Below are 14,113 nucleotides of genomic sequence, written 5' to 3' on the forward strand. Positions count from 1 at the left end.
CTCATTATATCAGCAAGTGGTACTGATTTTGATAGCGCCCATGACACCATCCTGGATCTTGTGTCGTGTGCTTTCCCTTTTCTACACTCTTCTCTTCTGCCTTATATGCCATAGTTATGGCCTGCTTTATCCAAGAAGAAATGGTTCCAGCTGCCACCTCTCGTGGTTTTGTTTTAGAAAAAGGAATGAAGAACCTTTTTCTCCCTTTTCTGACCGCCACGTTAGCCGTTCACTGTGCGTAGGCCGATAGTATTCTCACTGGACACAAAGCTGGATAAAAATCTAGCGCGGGAAGAAGGATAAGAGAAGGTATCTCATGAGGTTTCACGGTTTTGGGTCTAAACAAAGGGAGAAACATGAGAGTTACTGAATTATCCGAAAGAAGTGCTGTACTGAAGGACAAGGCATGAATTTCACTCCTTTGACGACCAGATGCGATGGCAGTAATGAATACCGTCTTAAGAGTAAGATCTTTCATATCAATATTCCACAAGTAAAGAAATTGTGAAGTTCTAAAATACCTTAGAACAAGGCCAAGATTCCAGGCAGGAATATGATGTTGTGTCCGTGGTGACTCGTGCAAAAAATTCTGTATCAATTTCGTCAAACAAGTATCTTTGCTGATATCTGTTCTTGTAGCTAGAGCTAGCGTTCCACGTCTTGCTGCTTTATAACCTTCTATTGTTGATGGTGTGAGGTTTCGACGCGTCTTTAGATATATCATGAAATCTGCAACTGCGTGAGTATCAGTTTCGAGAGGACTAATCTTCCTTTCACTAAACCAACCCACGAACACTTGCCATTTTCCATTCTACAATTCAATGGTGGATCGTCGCTGGGCCGGGCAATTGCACGGGCTGATTCCTTAGAAATACCTCTCTTTTGGAGTCCACGCTCGATATCTTTCAGCCATGTAAATTTAGATTCCTTAGTGCTGGGTGGTGAAGTCGACCCTGCTGGAGGAGATCTGACTAATCTCCGAGGGGTATAGGCAAGTCTACTAGCAGGTTGAGAAGATTCGTGTACCAAGCTTGGCGAGGCCATCGTGGAGCAATTAGCGTTATTCGGCAGTTCACAGACTTTCGAACCTTCTCCAGAGCCTTGGGATCAGGGCAAATGGAGGGAAGGCATAGCTGTGTTTGTTCGACCAATCGTAGACAACGGCATCTGTGCCGATCGCAAGAGAATCTGGAACTGGTGAGAAATATACGTCGATCTTCCGGTTCAATCGAGTCGTTAATAGATCGACATCTGGCAATCCGTACTCTTTTGACAGGGCTCTGAAGACACTCTCGCTGAGACTCCATTCCGTGGGCAGACCTTTTCCTTCTCGTGACAGGGTGCCAGCTACTAGATTGAGTGACCAGGCGATGTGTCTTGCCCTCAAGTGAACGTTCAGGGCCATCGTAATCTCGAAGAGCCTTATGGATTCCTCCTCTAGGGAGAAGAAACGGGTTCCACCCTCTGTGTTTATGTAATTGACTACAGTCGAGTTGTCCGTCGCTACCATGACTACCTCATTTCTTAGCTCCTCCGCAAAGGCTTTGATTGTGTTGGATACAGCTCTCATGTCTTGGAAATTTATATGAAGAGATTTCTCTTCTGGAGACCAAGTCCCCGAAGTGTCTTGATGTGGGTCCTCTAGATAGCCACCCCACCCGTAGGTTGAGCTGTCGGTGAATATTGTTTTGGAGACAATAGAAGGCCTGAGAAGAAGGCTTTGACTCGGCCAATCTTTGTTCAGCCACGGTGAAAATGCCTTTTCATCTCTGTCGTAATTAGGATGTTTAAATCTATGTTGTTCCAAGTCCTGTCCCACAATCTGAGAATTAGTAACTGACATTTCCTGAGATATAGCCTGTTGAAAGGAATTGCTCTTGAGCCCACATTGATGAGTCCAATCAGCTTCATCAGTTGCCTTATTGAGGTATGCGATTTTTCCAGAGCTGCCTTGATTGCATGTATCAAGATCTGAATCATTTCCGGGGTTAGGTACACCCTCCTTACCTCCAGGTCTACCAGAAAACTGAGAAATATGATCCTTCGCATAGGTTGCAATTCTGATTTCTCGCTCAGCATGAACCCAAGTCTATGCAGGAGAATCATCCGATTTCTCGCTCAGCACGAACCCAAGTCTGTGCTGGAGAATCATAATGGTCTTTACATTGTTCTGTACTAATGACTTTTCGTAATTGTGCAGAATCTATTTGTTCATGTAAGCATGCAATTGGATGGTTTGAAGATGGCTATAGCTCACGATGGCACTTTGAACTGATGGATTTTGTTTTTGAAAGTGAACCCTAACCCCATTCTGTGAGTTAGGTCCTTAAAGTCGGCGGGAAACATGAAATACTTTCCAGAGATAATAATCTCGGTTTCTTTCCAATCTCCTGAGACAAGTCAGGAATTGAGTTCGAGACAGTATTTCTTCTCATAAAGATCAATTTTGAGTACGCTCTAGAAAGAATATTTGAAAGATGCTGCTGACATCTATTAACAGAATCCAAGAACTTTATCAGTTTTTGGGATAGTGTCAGGAGAGACGTTCTCTGCCTTTAACATCTTTATGACAGTACCTAACGTGCGGTCACTGTATGATAGCATGCTCAGAGTCACTCGTGTGGAAGAATCTAAGGCCAAGAATGACTTTCTGTCAACTGATATGAACTTTTTGTCCTCTACTTATCCAGTTGATGGTGACAAAATAAACTTTGGGTTTATGCGTGGTGCCTGTGAAACTGAAAATGCGTCTTGACATTTGTAAGGTCTCGCTCGGTCCGGGATGCCGAAAGGGTTAAAGAAAGTACTACGTTTTGAAACGATATTTTCTTCAATATTATAAGTGTATACTGTTATCCAGCTAGCATAGCATATTCGTAATTAGACACTGGAAGTAAATTCAACTCTAACCACCAGAAAACTTACCCCATGCCAGAACAGACCTATAGGCCAGCGCTGTAGTCGTTACAATACTATGCAATGACGGTGCGTACGTCCAAGGCGTCGTGACCTTATATAATGGCGGTCTGTATTCCCAAAGCATTATGATCTTAAGTAATAAGGGTCTGTACTCCCAAGGCGTTATGACCTTATGTAATGGTGGCCTGTACAACCAAGGTGTTATTACCTTATGTAATGCCGGTCTGTACGCCCAAGGCGTTATGACCTTATTTAATGACGGTCTGTACACCCAAGGTGATTTGACCTTATTCAATGAGGGCATGTACACCCATGGGGTTGTGACCCTATGTAATGACGGTCTATACACCCAAGGTGTTATGAACTTATGTAATAGTAGTCTGTACACCCAATGGTTTTATAACCCTATGTGATTATGGTCTGTATGCCAAAGGCGTTATGACCTTATGTAATGACGGCCTGCATATTCCAGGTGTTATGATCTTATGTAAAGGGTACTATACCATACCATAAATATTGGGTTTACCACACTCAAATGATTAAAATACAAATAATTACAAATAAGATACAAAAATTCACTTTTGTAATGTTTTGTTCCATGATATTTGCGTACCACCAGGGTTGCCAGCTGCCAATATCTAAAAAGGGGTAAAAACTAAGGAAAAAAGGGGAAGTCTTATTCAAAGAGTGCAAGTCCAAAAACAAAGAATTGCGCGCGCCTGTGAAGCCAAATGTGTGTCGTGACATTTGTAAGCTTTTGCTCGGCCACGGTATGTCGAGAGGATCAAAGACAGTACCACGTTCTGAGAATGACTTATTCTTTGTTGTTGACTGCAGTTCTTCTGAGCACTGCTTGATGAAGTTTTTCAGCATTGGGGAGAAAGGTAACGTGATAAGCTGTTTTCTCTTGAATGTCTCAATTTTCAAACCAGCTCTGCCGCCGAGCTAGGCTGTTGGACGGTAATGGTAGGCCTGGGATAAATGGTGTCACCCAGTACTTCGTATTCAAGGTCCTGCGACTCTGCCAAAGAGATCTTGTCATCTGTTCCGGGATCGGTGTCTACCATCGACTGCTCGTCATCGAAATGCGAAGAATCATTGTCCTCATTCTCATAATTGCCATCACCTGTATCTTCTCGGTCTCTCGAGGCCATTGCTGAGGGGCCCTCGCCCCTGTTAGTGCTGGAGGTGTAGTCACGCTCGGAAAAGGATCTTCCATCATTTTGTAAACAAACAATATGTGTCTTCATATTTTTCATTTCATCTTGTAGTGATTATTTCAATTACGATATTATAAATACATAATTTTATCCAACTATAAAATCTTTATAATTAGATGCTGGGACTAATCTTAACTGCAATCTCCAGACCAACTTATCTCTTGCCAAAAGGCCTATACGCCGTAGGCTTTATAATCTTGTGTAATTGTGGTCTGTACGCCCTAGGCGTTATGACCTTGTGTAATGAGACGGCCTATACGCCCTAGGCGTTATGACGTTATGTAATGACGGCCTGTACGCCCTAGGCGGTATGACCTTATGTAATGACGGCTTATACGCCCTAGGCGTTATGACCGAATGTACTGACGGTCTATACAGCCAAGCTGTTATGACCTTATGTAATTTATAAAATATAAACTTATGAAAGGTATTATCCATACCCAAATACTGGATTTACCGCAGCTAAATCATTAAAATACAAATAATTATCTGGCCTACTAAACACATGGCTCATACATGAACAAAACTATAAACTCATTTTCTTTTCTTCTAAATAAAAAATGTTTTATATGTTAAACCAAAGAAACTACCTTGGATCATGTCTATCCATTTAACCCCGTGTACCACAAAACAGAAACTGATCGGATTTGGCCATGTGAGAAGAATTGGATCGTTGTGGAAACGTTTCGTGGTGTCTTAACCCCTTTCTTTGTATTGCAAAACCGGAGAAGCTTTTTTTAATAGATGTACCAACGTATGAGGTGATGGCGACGCCAAATCTTAATTCTCTAAATTGGTTATGTCGGCCAAAGCTCTCAAAGTCAAAGGATTTCAAAATTCTGATTTGCATGTCTGATAAGCTTGAAGTTTCTGCTTTTCAGGGGTTACTTACGTTAAAGAGGAACTAATGAATAATCGAAGCATACTTTGAGCAATAGTCGATTAAAAATGTAATTTGAAGTTTTGGAGAATATAAGAAAGTTGACAAAATCTATTCAAAACGAATTAAGTAGACGATAAATATATGGCACTAATCTCTACAAAGGAATATCGAACGCAGCAGTCTATAAAAGCAAACCTAAAATAGTTTTTGAGCTTTATATCAAATTTCAGCGAAAATAAGTGTTGGCTTTAGTTTTTTCTCCATTTAAAATATTTGTCTCTTTTTTTTAAAAAAAAAAAAAACAACAGAAAAACCGACAAAATCCCTCAAGTATTTATCAATAGTAAACTAAAAAATACCTAACATGGGAGAGATGGCAAGTTGATTTGGACAGGCGTGATCCCTTAAACAAAAAGAAGTTGACCACAAAAATAAAAAAATCCGGAATGCATGAGGGTTCTTATCTAGAAGCATATGTTAAGGAATCACAATAACGTTTACTGCAAACATTATAATATTTATTATTTCCATTTACTGTATTCTGACGAGGGCAAGGCCGTACCCAGTTTTTTTTTTCGGAGGGGGTTTTACTAAAAAAAAAATAAATCGGGGGGGGGTACACAAAAACAACTCAAAAACGCATACAAAATTTGTTTATATCCATTTTTGTTACGTTTTTACGAGTCAGACAAATATCTCGGTTGGGGTTCAAACCCCCCTAACCCTCCACTGGGTATGGCCTTGGACGAGGGGATTCTGATTCCGTTTGTTGCGTTTTGATGACGTCATCATCAAAAATATCCCTTACTGACATTTTGAAAATTTTGAAATCAACCGCCAGATGATAAAAATAGTTTGTTTATAAGGCGGTTTTGGCATACTTTTGTGAAGGCAAGCAATTTTCTCAGTAATATTCGCTAGGTTATTTGTTTTTTTTCCGGCATGAATAAACAGATAAAGAAGAAATTTACAAAAATGGAAAGAAGAAGGTCGAACATCACTGATACCTTCCTCCTTAAAGTAGTATAAAAACTAGAAAGCAGAAGAAAAGAAGAGAAGTGGAAGAAAAGCGACTAGAAAGTGGAAATTAGAAAAGGCAGAATAAAGGTTTAAAAATGCAATACGACAGTATTTTCCTCGATTGGTAACATTTTTAGAGTAACAGTCTAACTCTGTACTCCAGCATTATCACCCAACAACCCATCACCTAAGTAGCTTCAACTATCGGATCTACTTGTGGGATACATAAATTTTGACACTTTTGAGGGTTAATAGAGAAAGGAACATAGAAAAAAGATACTTATCAAATTGGATACATCTATTTAAACAAAGAAATTTTTTCGTATTTTTCATTTTAATCCTCTAGACTTGAAAACTTTTTACTAGCAGATGTCGCACTATTCAAAAATACTGAAAGGTTTGAACAAAGTGTTTTAATGTTAAACGCTATTTGTATCGTGCTGGTGGGAAAAAAAAACTTGAAAGGTCAAACCCATTAATAATCACTTTTCTCCTTTGTACAGAAAAAGGATTTTTCCAATTTTCCTAGAACTAAAGAGGCCTTTCAATTTAGAGACAAAGGGGTAACTTTAATCTAAAGGCTGTAAGTCTTTTCATTGACTAATGGATAGGGTTGATTTTGAAGGTAAGAATATGTGTTTATTGTTTGGTTCTCCTCTCGAATAAGCACGCATCCATGACCAATTTCCTTATAAAATAAAGAAAAAATTTGCGTTTTTCTGCATAGATCTCGAAACTTTCCATCGAGGGTTGTTGGACATGTTCAATTACATGTTGTAGTTTTGACCAAGAGCATCCCCTTTATAGGATAGATATTTTTAATGAGTAGTCCAAATTGTTGATTTTTTGTATCGGAATCGCCATAAAATGATAATATTTGATAACTATTTTATTGCAAGCATTAAATGTTGTAGTGTCGGGAACTATTGATGCGGGTAACCCTTACTTACAATTGATTACCCTAAACCGTTTGAAAAGTAGTCTAAGGTAGGATTAAAGCATTTTCTTGTTAAATACCCTTTATTTCATTCCGGTAAAGAAAAATATTAAAATGAGAATATGATAATATGAAAGGTCAACTCATTAATAAGAATTTTATCTTTTGTAATATTAGAGGATATAAGTAATTCCAAATTTCTTTGGGACATAATAGCTCTTTTAATTTAGAGATTAAAGGGGAACATCATTCTAAAGGAATGTGGTTTATTTATTGACTCATAGGACGGAATATATGATGCTGATGGAGTCTTTGAGTTTTTAAATGTAGAACTTTAAAACACAGGAACTTTTATTTAATAAATTAAGTAACTTAAAACAAGTTTTTTAACTGAAATTAAGGAGCCACATTAATACTTAAAAATAACAGAAATTATTACGGACACATTGGGTGTCGCCTTATCCTTAATACCTCGCTCTTTATGCTAAAGTCTGATTTTGTTTTCAGTTATTTAAGAATGACTCCTGAATCTCAAAGGTAGTTTAATTAGAATAACAAACTCTTTTAAAAGTTCTAAAAGAAACTCTAAAAAGCTCCTAACGTTTGAACGGTAACATTAAATCTGTTGAATTTTAAATATTTTGAATAAGCATCAAAATTTGATTGTTTTGATTATCCATTTTTATCAAGACTCTTTTTCTTAGAGTTCTGGTTACTATTAAGCCACATCACTCAGAACTTACAGTTCGTTAACACGATCTGTTTGATTTTATTCCGCTTGTACTGTTGTCAAAAATTTGACTTAAGGGGGGTGGGGATGGATGTGCTGGATATGTTCAGTCATTTGTTAAAAGTTGAGATTGTTAAATTGGTGTGCGAAACTTCACGATTTCGCAAGAGCTTTGCCAATTTTAATGTCAACTTTGTCAGTTTTTACCGAAGAATCGAATGCAAATGATAAAGAAGTATTTAAAATTGCCTAAAGGTCGGCAAAATTTATCTCCGCCATATAGGTAATGCCGCTTCTGACTACTATGTAGCTGGCCATAGTAGGCGCTTCTGGCTACTATAGTTAGCTTTGCTCGAATAAACCGGCATTTTGTTTTAACTAAATGTTGTAACTGAACGACTTTTAATCTTTTCATTGGCATGATATCAAACGGCCCGTTGTAAAGAATTGTATGTAAAGAGCGATTCGGCCCGGTAGCTGAAACTCTGAAAAACGGACTTTCGATAAAAATAGATCAAGCACTTCGTAGTAACGAACAGTAAGTAAGGAGCGACCCGGCCCACTAAATAGTAGAAATAGTCTATATATTTTTTATTTTTTAGCTAAAAGTAGTTTCTTGAACCTGTTCCTTGAATCTGCGCTTTCCTCCCCGCGTCTAGTTGGTGCACTATATTTTCTGCCTTTTCTCCGAGACAGAAATGAAGTTTTCAGCCGATACGGTGCAGTTTCTATGGAACTGTGCTTGTTGGTGAGGTGTGAAGCACTCTATCGCATCCTTTCAGTTCCTGAATGGTTTGGTGACTAAATTCCCCAAGCGTTGGTGGCAGCCTTTGCCAGCGGTCTCTGACGAGAACAGAACGCAAAATCTGTAAAAAGTAGCGTCCTCAGACGGAGAGTAGGACAACCAACTGAAACCAGCAAGCCAAGTTAACTGAAACTTTAGCTTCCGTTTTTCGGATACTAGAAAAATGTAGGAGATATCTGGTGTCCAAGGGCTCTTCAGCAAACGCATTTTAGAATTTGTATCGAGACTGGATGATTTGTTGACAAAACGACCGATGTCATTAGAAAACGACGACAAAGACTGGGTTGGTGCAGGTGCGTCGTGGTTGGTTCCAGTGTACGTGATTCAGAAGCTTCAACGATGGCTCCAGTACCCTCCAGATCCACAGGTGTAAATGAATGCTTGCAGACGTCCCGCTAACGCCACTGTCAAAAACATCCCCGGTCCACTTGGGCACGAAAAACGACGTAATGTCACACTTCCTCTTAATGTTGAAAATCGCTCTTCTCCCATCCAAGTTCGAAATAGAACTAAACTAAGCTGACAATCTTGCACCCTCCTCTTATAACATTTACCTGGAGCGCCCATTAATCCTAATATACTGTGCAAGGTCAGGTGAACTTGGGGTTACCTAATTGGCAATTAGGTAACCCCATGTTCACCTGACCTTGCATAGTAAATTTGGATTAATGGAATAGTAAATTAGGAATGCAATTAGTAATTGCGTAATTGATTGCACAACTGTTTACCCACAAAATGCAATAAGATTTAATGTGGGAGCATTTTTTCTCTGGTAAGGTTTTGTCTTTACAGGTATTTTCAGACTAATTTTTGACTCGGTCAAAAATTTCGGGAGGGAGGGGGTTCAAACCGGGCACCCCTCTCCTGGATATGGCCCTTGGAAGGGACATTAATATGAAAGGGGCGCCGGGTTTCCCAGTATTATTTAAAAAAACGATCAGAAATTAAATAATAAAAAATACTAATTTTTTCAAATGTAAATAAGGAACAACATCAAAATTTAAAACGAACAGAAATTAATGCGAAGATGATTGGGTTCGCCCCCTACTCATTACCTCGCTCGTTACGCTAAAAAAATTTTTTGTACTTTCGTCAGAGCTGTTTATTCTAATTAACGGCATTTGTGATTAAGGGGTCATTCTTAAAGAATTGGAACAAAATCTGAACTTAGCGTAAAGAGCGAAGTATTGACTAGGGGACGAACCCCTAATACACGTAATAAAAATATACCAATGTAGAAGTTCGTTGCGTAAGTTAAGTCGGAAGTTACGTCAGAACAAAATTTCGAGAAAGCCCTTTAGCCAAAAAAAGTAAAATAAATGTGCAAATTCCGTTTTAATTATTCATGTACGGTGAGCCAAAATAAAAGCTGCATTAAATCAAAAATGAACAGAAATTATTACGTATATGAAAGGGGCTGCCCCTCCTCAACCCCTCGCTCTTTAAGCTAAAGTTTGACTCTGTCTCACAACTTTGTTTTTTAAAACAATAAAAAACTGTAGCGTAAAAATCGAGGGGCTGAGGAGGGGGCAGCCCCTTTCATATATGGAATAATTTCTGTTCGTTTTAAGTTTTATGTCGCTCCTTACTTTCAGTTAAAAAAACTTGTTTTTTTTTAAATTTAATACATCATAAGAATTGACGTGTTATGCTGATTCTAAATGTATATTTCATTAAGCTTAATGTTATGAGCTATGAGCCTGGCTCAAGCTGTTTGCCTGAGAAAATTGAGAAAATCACACCATCAGATTTAGCATATCAGAGAACCCTACTATGGAGGTTTCAAGCGCCAGTCTGCAAATATGTGGATTTGTGTGTTTTTTGCCAGAAGAAAGATCACGGAGCCGAGTTTATTTATTTTTTTTTTTTTGGGGCCAGGGTGATCGTGTTGAACCGTCGGTCCTAGAAGATTGGAAAAGAGTTCGTTCGAAAGGAAATTAAAAGTTCTGATATCCTTCTTAAGTGACCAAAATAGTTTCCCCACAGCCCTTGGGAAAAGGGCTGTAAAATGTAAAATTTGCCTATTATATTGTGTTTTTACTGGGAAATAAACAGATATTTTTGGGAAGGCGGAACTTTCTGCAGGGGGGATTTTCAAGAAGTGAATTTTCTGCACGGAGGGATGTTTCTATGGGAATGAATTTTCAAGGGAAATTTTACACGGAAGAATTTGCCAGAATTCTTCTAAAGTTTGACTTTTTGTTCCAATTTCTTAGGAAAGACTCCTGAAACACAGGGGTCGTTTAATTAGATTGAGAAGCTGTCTCAAGACACTAAAAAACTTTAGTGCGAAGAGCGAGGTGCTGAGGAAGAGGAGCACCCCCCCCCCTCATATACGGAACAATTTCTGTTCGTTTCAAGTTTTAATGTTACTCCTTACTTTCAGTTGATAAAAACTAGTTTTCTTATTTAATTCCTCACAAAAGACTATATCAGCTTTTAAACGGCAGAATTAATTTTCTCTCTTGAAATTATATTTCCTAGTGTGTCTATATTTGTCGCTCAGCATCAGTTAATCCGAAGCATTTGTTAACCTACCTTCAAAAGGGCGTTTTTTTTTTTTTTTTTTTTTTTTTTTTTTTTTTTTGTAGAAAATAAGGAATAAAGCGCTAGGCTTGCGTAAATATGTCATAAAAATCAACCAATGGAATCCATGTACACATTTTTCTAACTCAAAAGCTCAGGAGGCCTACAGTAATATTTTTTTCTTTCTCTTTGCTTTCTTGTCAGCTTTAAAACGTTTGATCAGTGCATGGTAACAATAAATTGACAGTTCTAGGTGTTTACCTCCCCCTGCAGAAAATACCCCCCCCACGGAATATACCTCCCTGAAAAATACTCTCCCCCCCCCCGTGGAAAATACCCCCCGAAACATACCCCCTGGAAAATACCCCCGTGGAAAATTTACCCCCCAGTAGGAAACAATGCTTTCCAAACTTGAGCATTTTATTTGAGTTTTTTCCGTAGGGTAAAGGAACTTTGGTACTTGTGTATTATACGCCACTCATTCAAGTTTATGCTGTGTAAAACCAGAGGACAAACCGGTTTCCTCGTTAGTTTTTTTCAGCTTAGTGTGAGACAAGACAAAGGCAAGTGACAGAATAGATGGGATACATATAATTTGGGCTATATATTTGCACATAAGAAGGGAGGGGGTAAAGTGTTTGGACGGTTTGAAGTCAGAAAACACTTCTTACTTCATAATATGCAGAATAATTGTACATAACACATTTTGCTTGCAGACCCACTATACTTTACCCCCCCCCCCCTAATGTGCAAATATATATCCCAAATTTGTTTCTAAAGTGACGAAGAAACCAATAAAGAAACCGGTTTGTTCTCGAGTTTTGTACATCATAAAATTGAGTGAATTACGTATAATACACAAGTACCGGAATTTTTCATAGAGAGAGAGCCGATTTCTCGGTATTATTTGAAAACGATCAGAAATTGAATTAAAAAAAAACAACAAGTTTTTTCAACTGAAAGTATGGAACAACATCAAAACTTTAAAGGAATAAAAATTATTACGTATATGAAAGGAGTTTCCCCTCACACAAGACCTTGCTCTTTACGCTAAAGTTTTGGCTTTGTGTCCAAGTTCTTTAAGAACGACTCCTGAAAAACAATGACCGTCTAATTAGAATTATAGGCTAAGCTGTTTTTTCAAATTCTAAAAAAAACACTTTAGCGTAAAGAGCGAGGTCTTGAGGAGGCAACCCCTGTCATAAAGCCCACATTTTGTATTTCCCATCTATTCTGCCAATTGTCTTTGTCTTGTCTCACACTAAGCTTAAAGAAACTACCGAAGAAACCGATTTTTTCTCGAGTTTTACACAGCGTAAACTTGAGTGAGTGGCGTATAATACACAAGTACCAAAATGCCTTACCCCTACGGAAAAAAACTCAGATAAAATCTTCAAAATTAGAAAGTATTTTATTCCACGGGGGGGGGGGGATTTCGGGAGAGGTATTTTCCACGGAAGATATTTTCCTTGTGGGGTATTTTCCAGGGGAGTATTTTCCCAGGATAGGGGGGTATATTCCGCAGTGTATTTTTCGGTGGGTATTTTCCTGGGGGGGGGGGGTAAACGTTGGCCACCCAATTGACAAGGGGGAGGTATGGGGTAGACGGTTTGTGTCCTCCTGTATTTTAACCCCCTCCAAAATAAAAAAAAAAATTTGGGGGGAGGGGTATTTTCATTGAAAAATTCTTTTTGGTATTTTCATCAAAAAAATTAACAAAACAACAAATTTGCCCCCTAGATATTGAAAAATACATTTTGCCTCCGTTTACCCTCTTAGTATTTGTGAATTGACGCCACAGGGTTTGAAGAATAATGCTATTATGCTCAAATGGCTTTCATGGTATTATAAGCGTTAATTATATTATATCGTTATAAACCTATTTACCTTATCGGTTGAACATTTATATATACAAGGCTGTGTGCAGGGTTTTAAGGAGAAGGAGGGATACCTTGAATTATAATTACTCTTTTCATGCTCGACGGATTTGTAGGCAGGAATTTTGACGATTTTTTTTCTTTTGTTTGCTCCGAAGATTAAGTAAAGACTGATTTAAATTAAGTTTCGCCCAAGCCAAGGGGGCGCAGATATATTTGTTGATTACACTAAAAACTACACACATTTTATCTGTATTTTAGCCCATATATACTCGCCTCTGTTACTCCTGGTTTGTATACGCATGTAAATTATCTTGGATTGCAGTTCATACAGCTGCATAATGAAGTAACTGATGGTAATGACCAACTTGGCCATAATAAAGTATGATAAAGCTTTTTAAAATACCTGTTGGTTCTATTTTGCAGACAGAGAACGTCGGCAGAATTTGTAATACAATAGAACAAGAGGCAGTATTAAAATACAAAAACTAAATCCTTCAAAAATGTTTACGGAAAAATGAAAATTAAACAAGCCAAGAAATTGGAAAAAAAGAAGAAAGATGACATAATGGGTGAACTGGATAATGGCAAAGGAATAACAACCTTTATGACCCATAAAACTGGATAGGCCTACCATTCGCTTTCATAACGAAAAAGCTACTCCTTCTTATCTTCCAAAATACCCCCCCCCCACATTTTTGCCATTCCTGAAAAATCTAAAAAATTAGAAAATTGGCCGCCTTTCTTTTAAGAACCAAGCAAGTCTAGCAGTTTGTATAATTTTTACACACAATCCATCGTATACAATTTCACCCGGAAGCCCCTATTAGTACATAATTCTAGTAACTTCATTTCCCTTGCCTTGATGTGTTCGAAATTAGTTTAGTTCCGTTAAAAGAATCTTTGAAAGCAACCTCAGAAAGAATTAACCTTCTCTGTCACGTCTCAAAAGAATATAGGGGATTGCTATGATTGTCTTAGGAAGATCATTAGCATATCCTATTGTCGGTCGTTTCCCTTGAAATAGAAACGTGCTAAAGAACTTAATTTTGCACGTAGAGATCTTTAGTGTTGCAGCTAAAGGTCGTAACTGGCGTTTTCTGAAATGATAGTTCTTTATGCATTAGTCAATTTACTGAGGCATATTTACTTGTTGATGGGTATAACATTACTCTTAGATATCATTTCTGTAGTAC

At 38.1% G+C, this 14,113-nt stretch overlaps 1 protein-coding gene across 1 annotated transcript in view; it reads left to right on the forward strand.

Moving 5' to 3' along the window:
• Positions 1–14,113, forward strand: part of LOC148945906 (uncharacterized) — a 684,784-nt gene that overhangs the window by 667,026 nt on the left and 3,645 nt on the right. The gene's annotated exons all lie outside the window — the stretch shown is intronic.

The sequence above is a fragment of the Artemia sp. Qi Xiang Cuo genome, chromosome 12, assembly GCF_049724085.1.
Source record: "Artemia sp. Qi Xiang Cuo chromosome 12, ASM4972408v1, whole genome shotgun sequence".
In the NCBI taxonomy this organism is placed as follows: Eukaryota; Metazoa; Arthropoda; class Branchiopoda; order Anostraca; family Artemiidae; genus Artemia; species Artemia sp. Qi Xiang Cuo.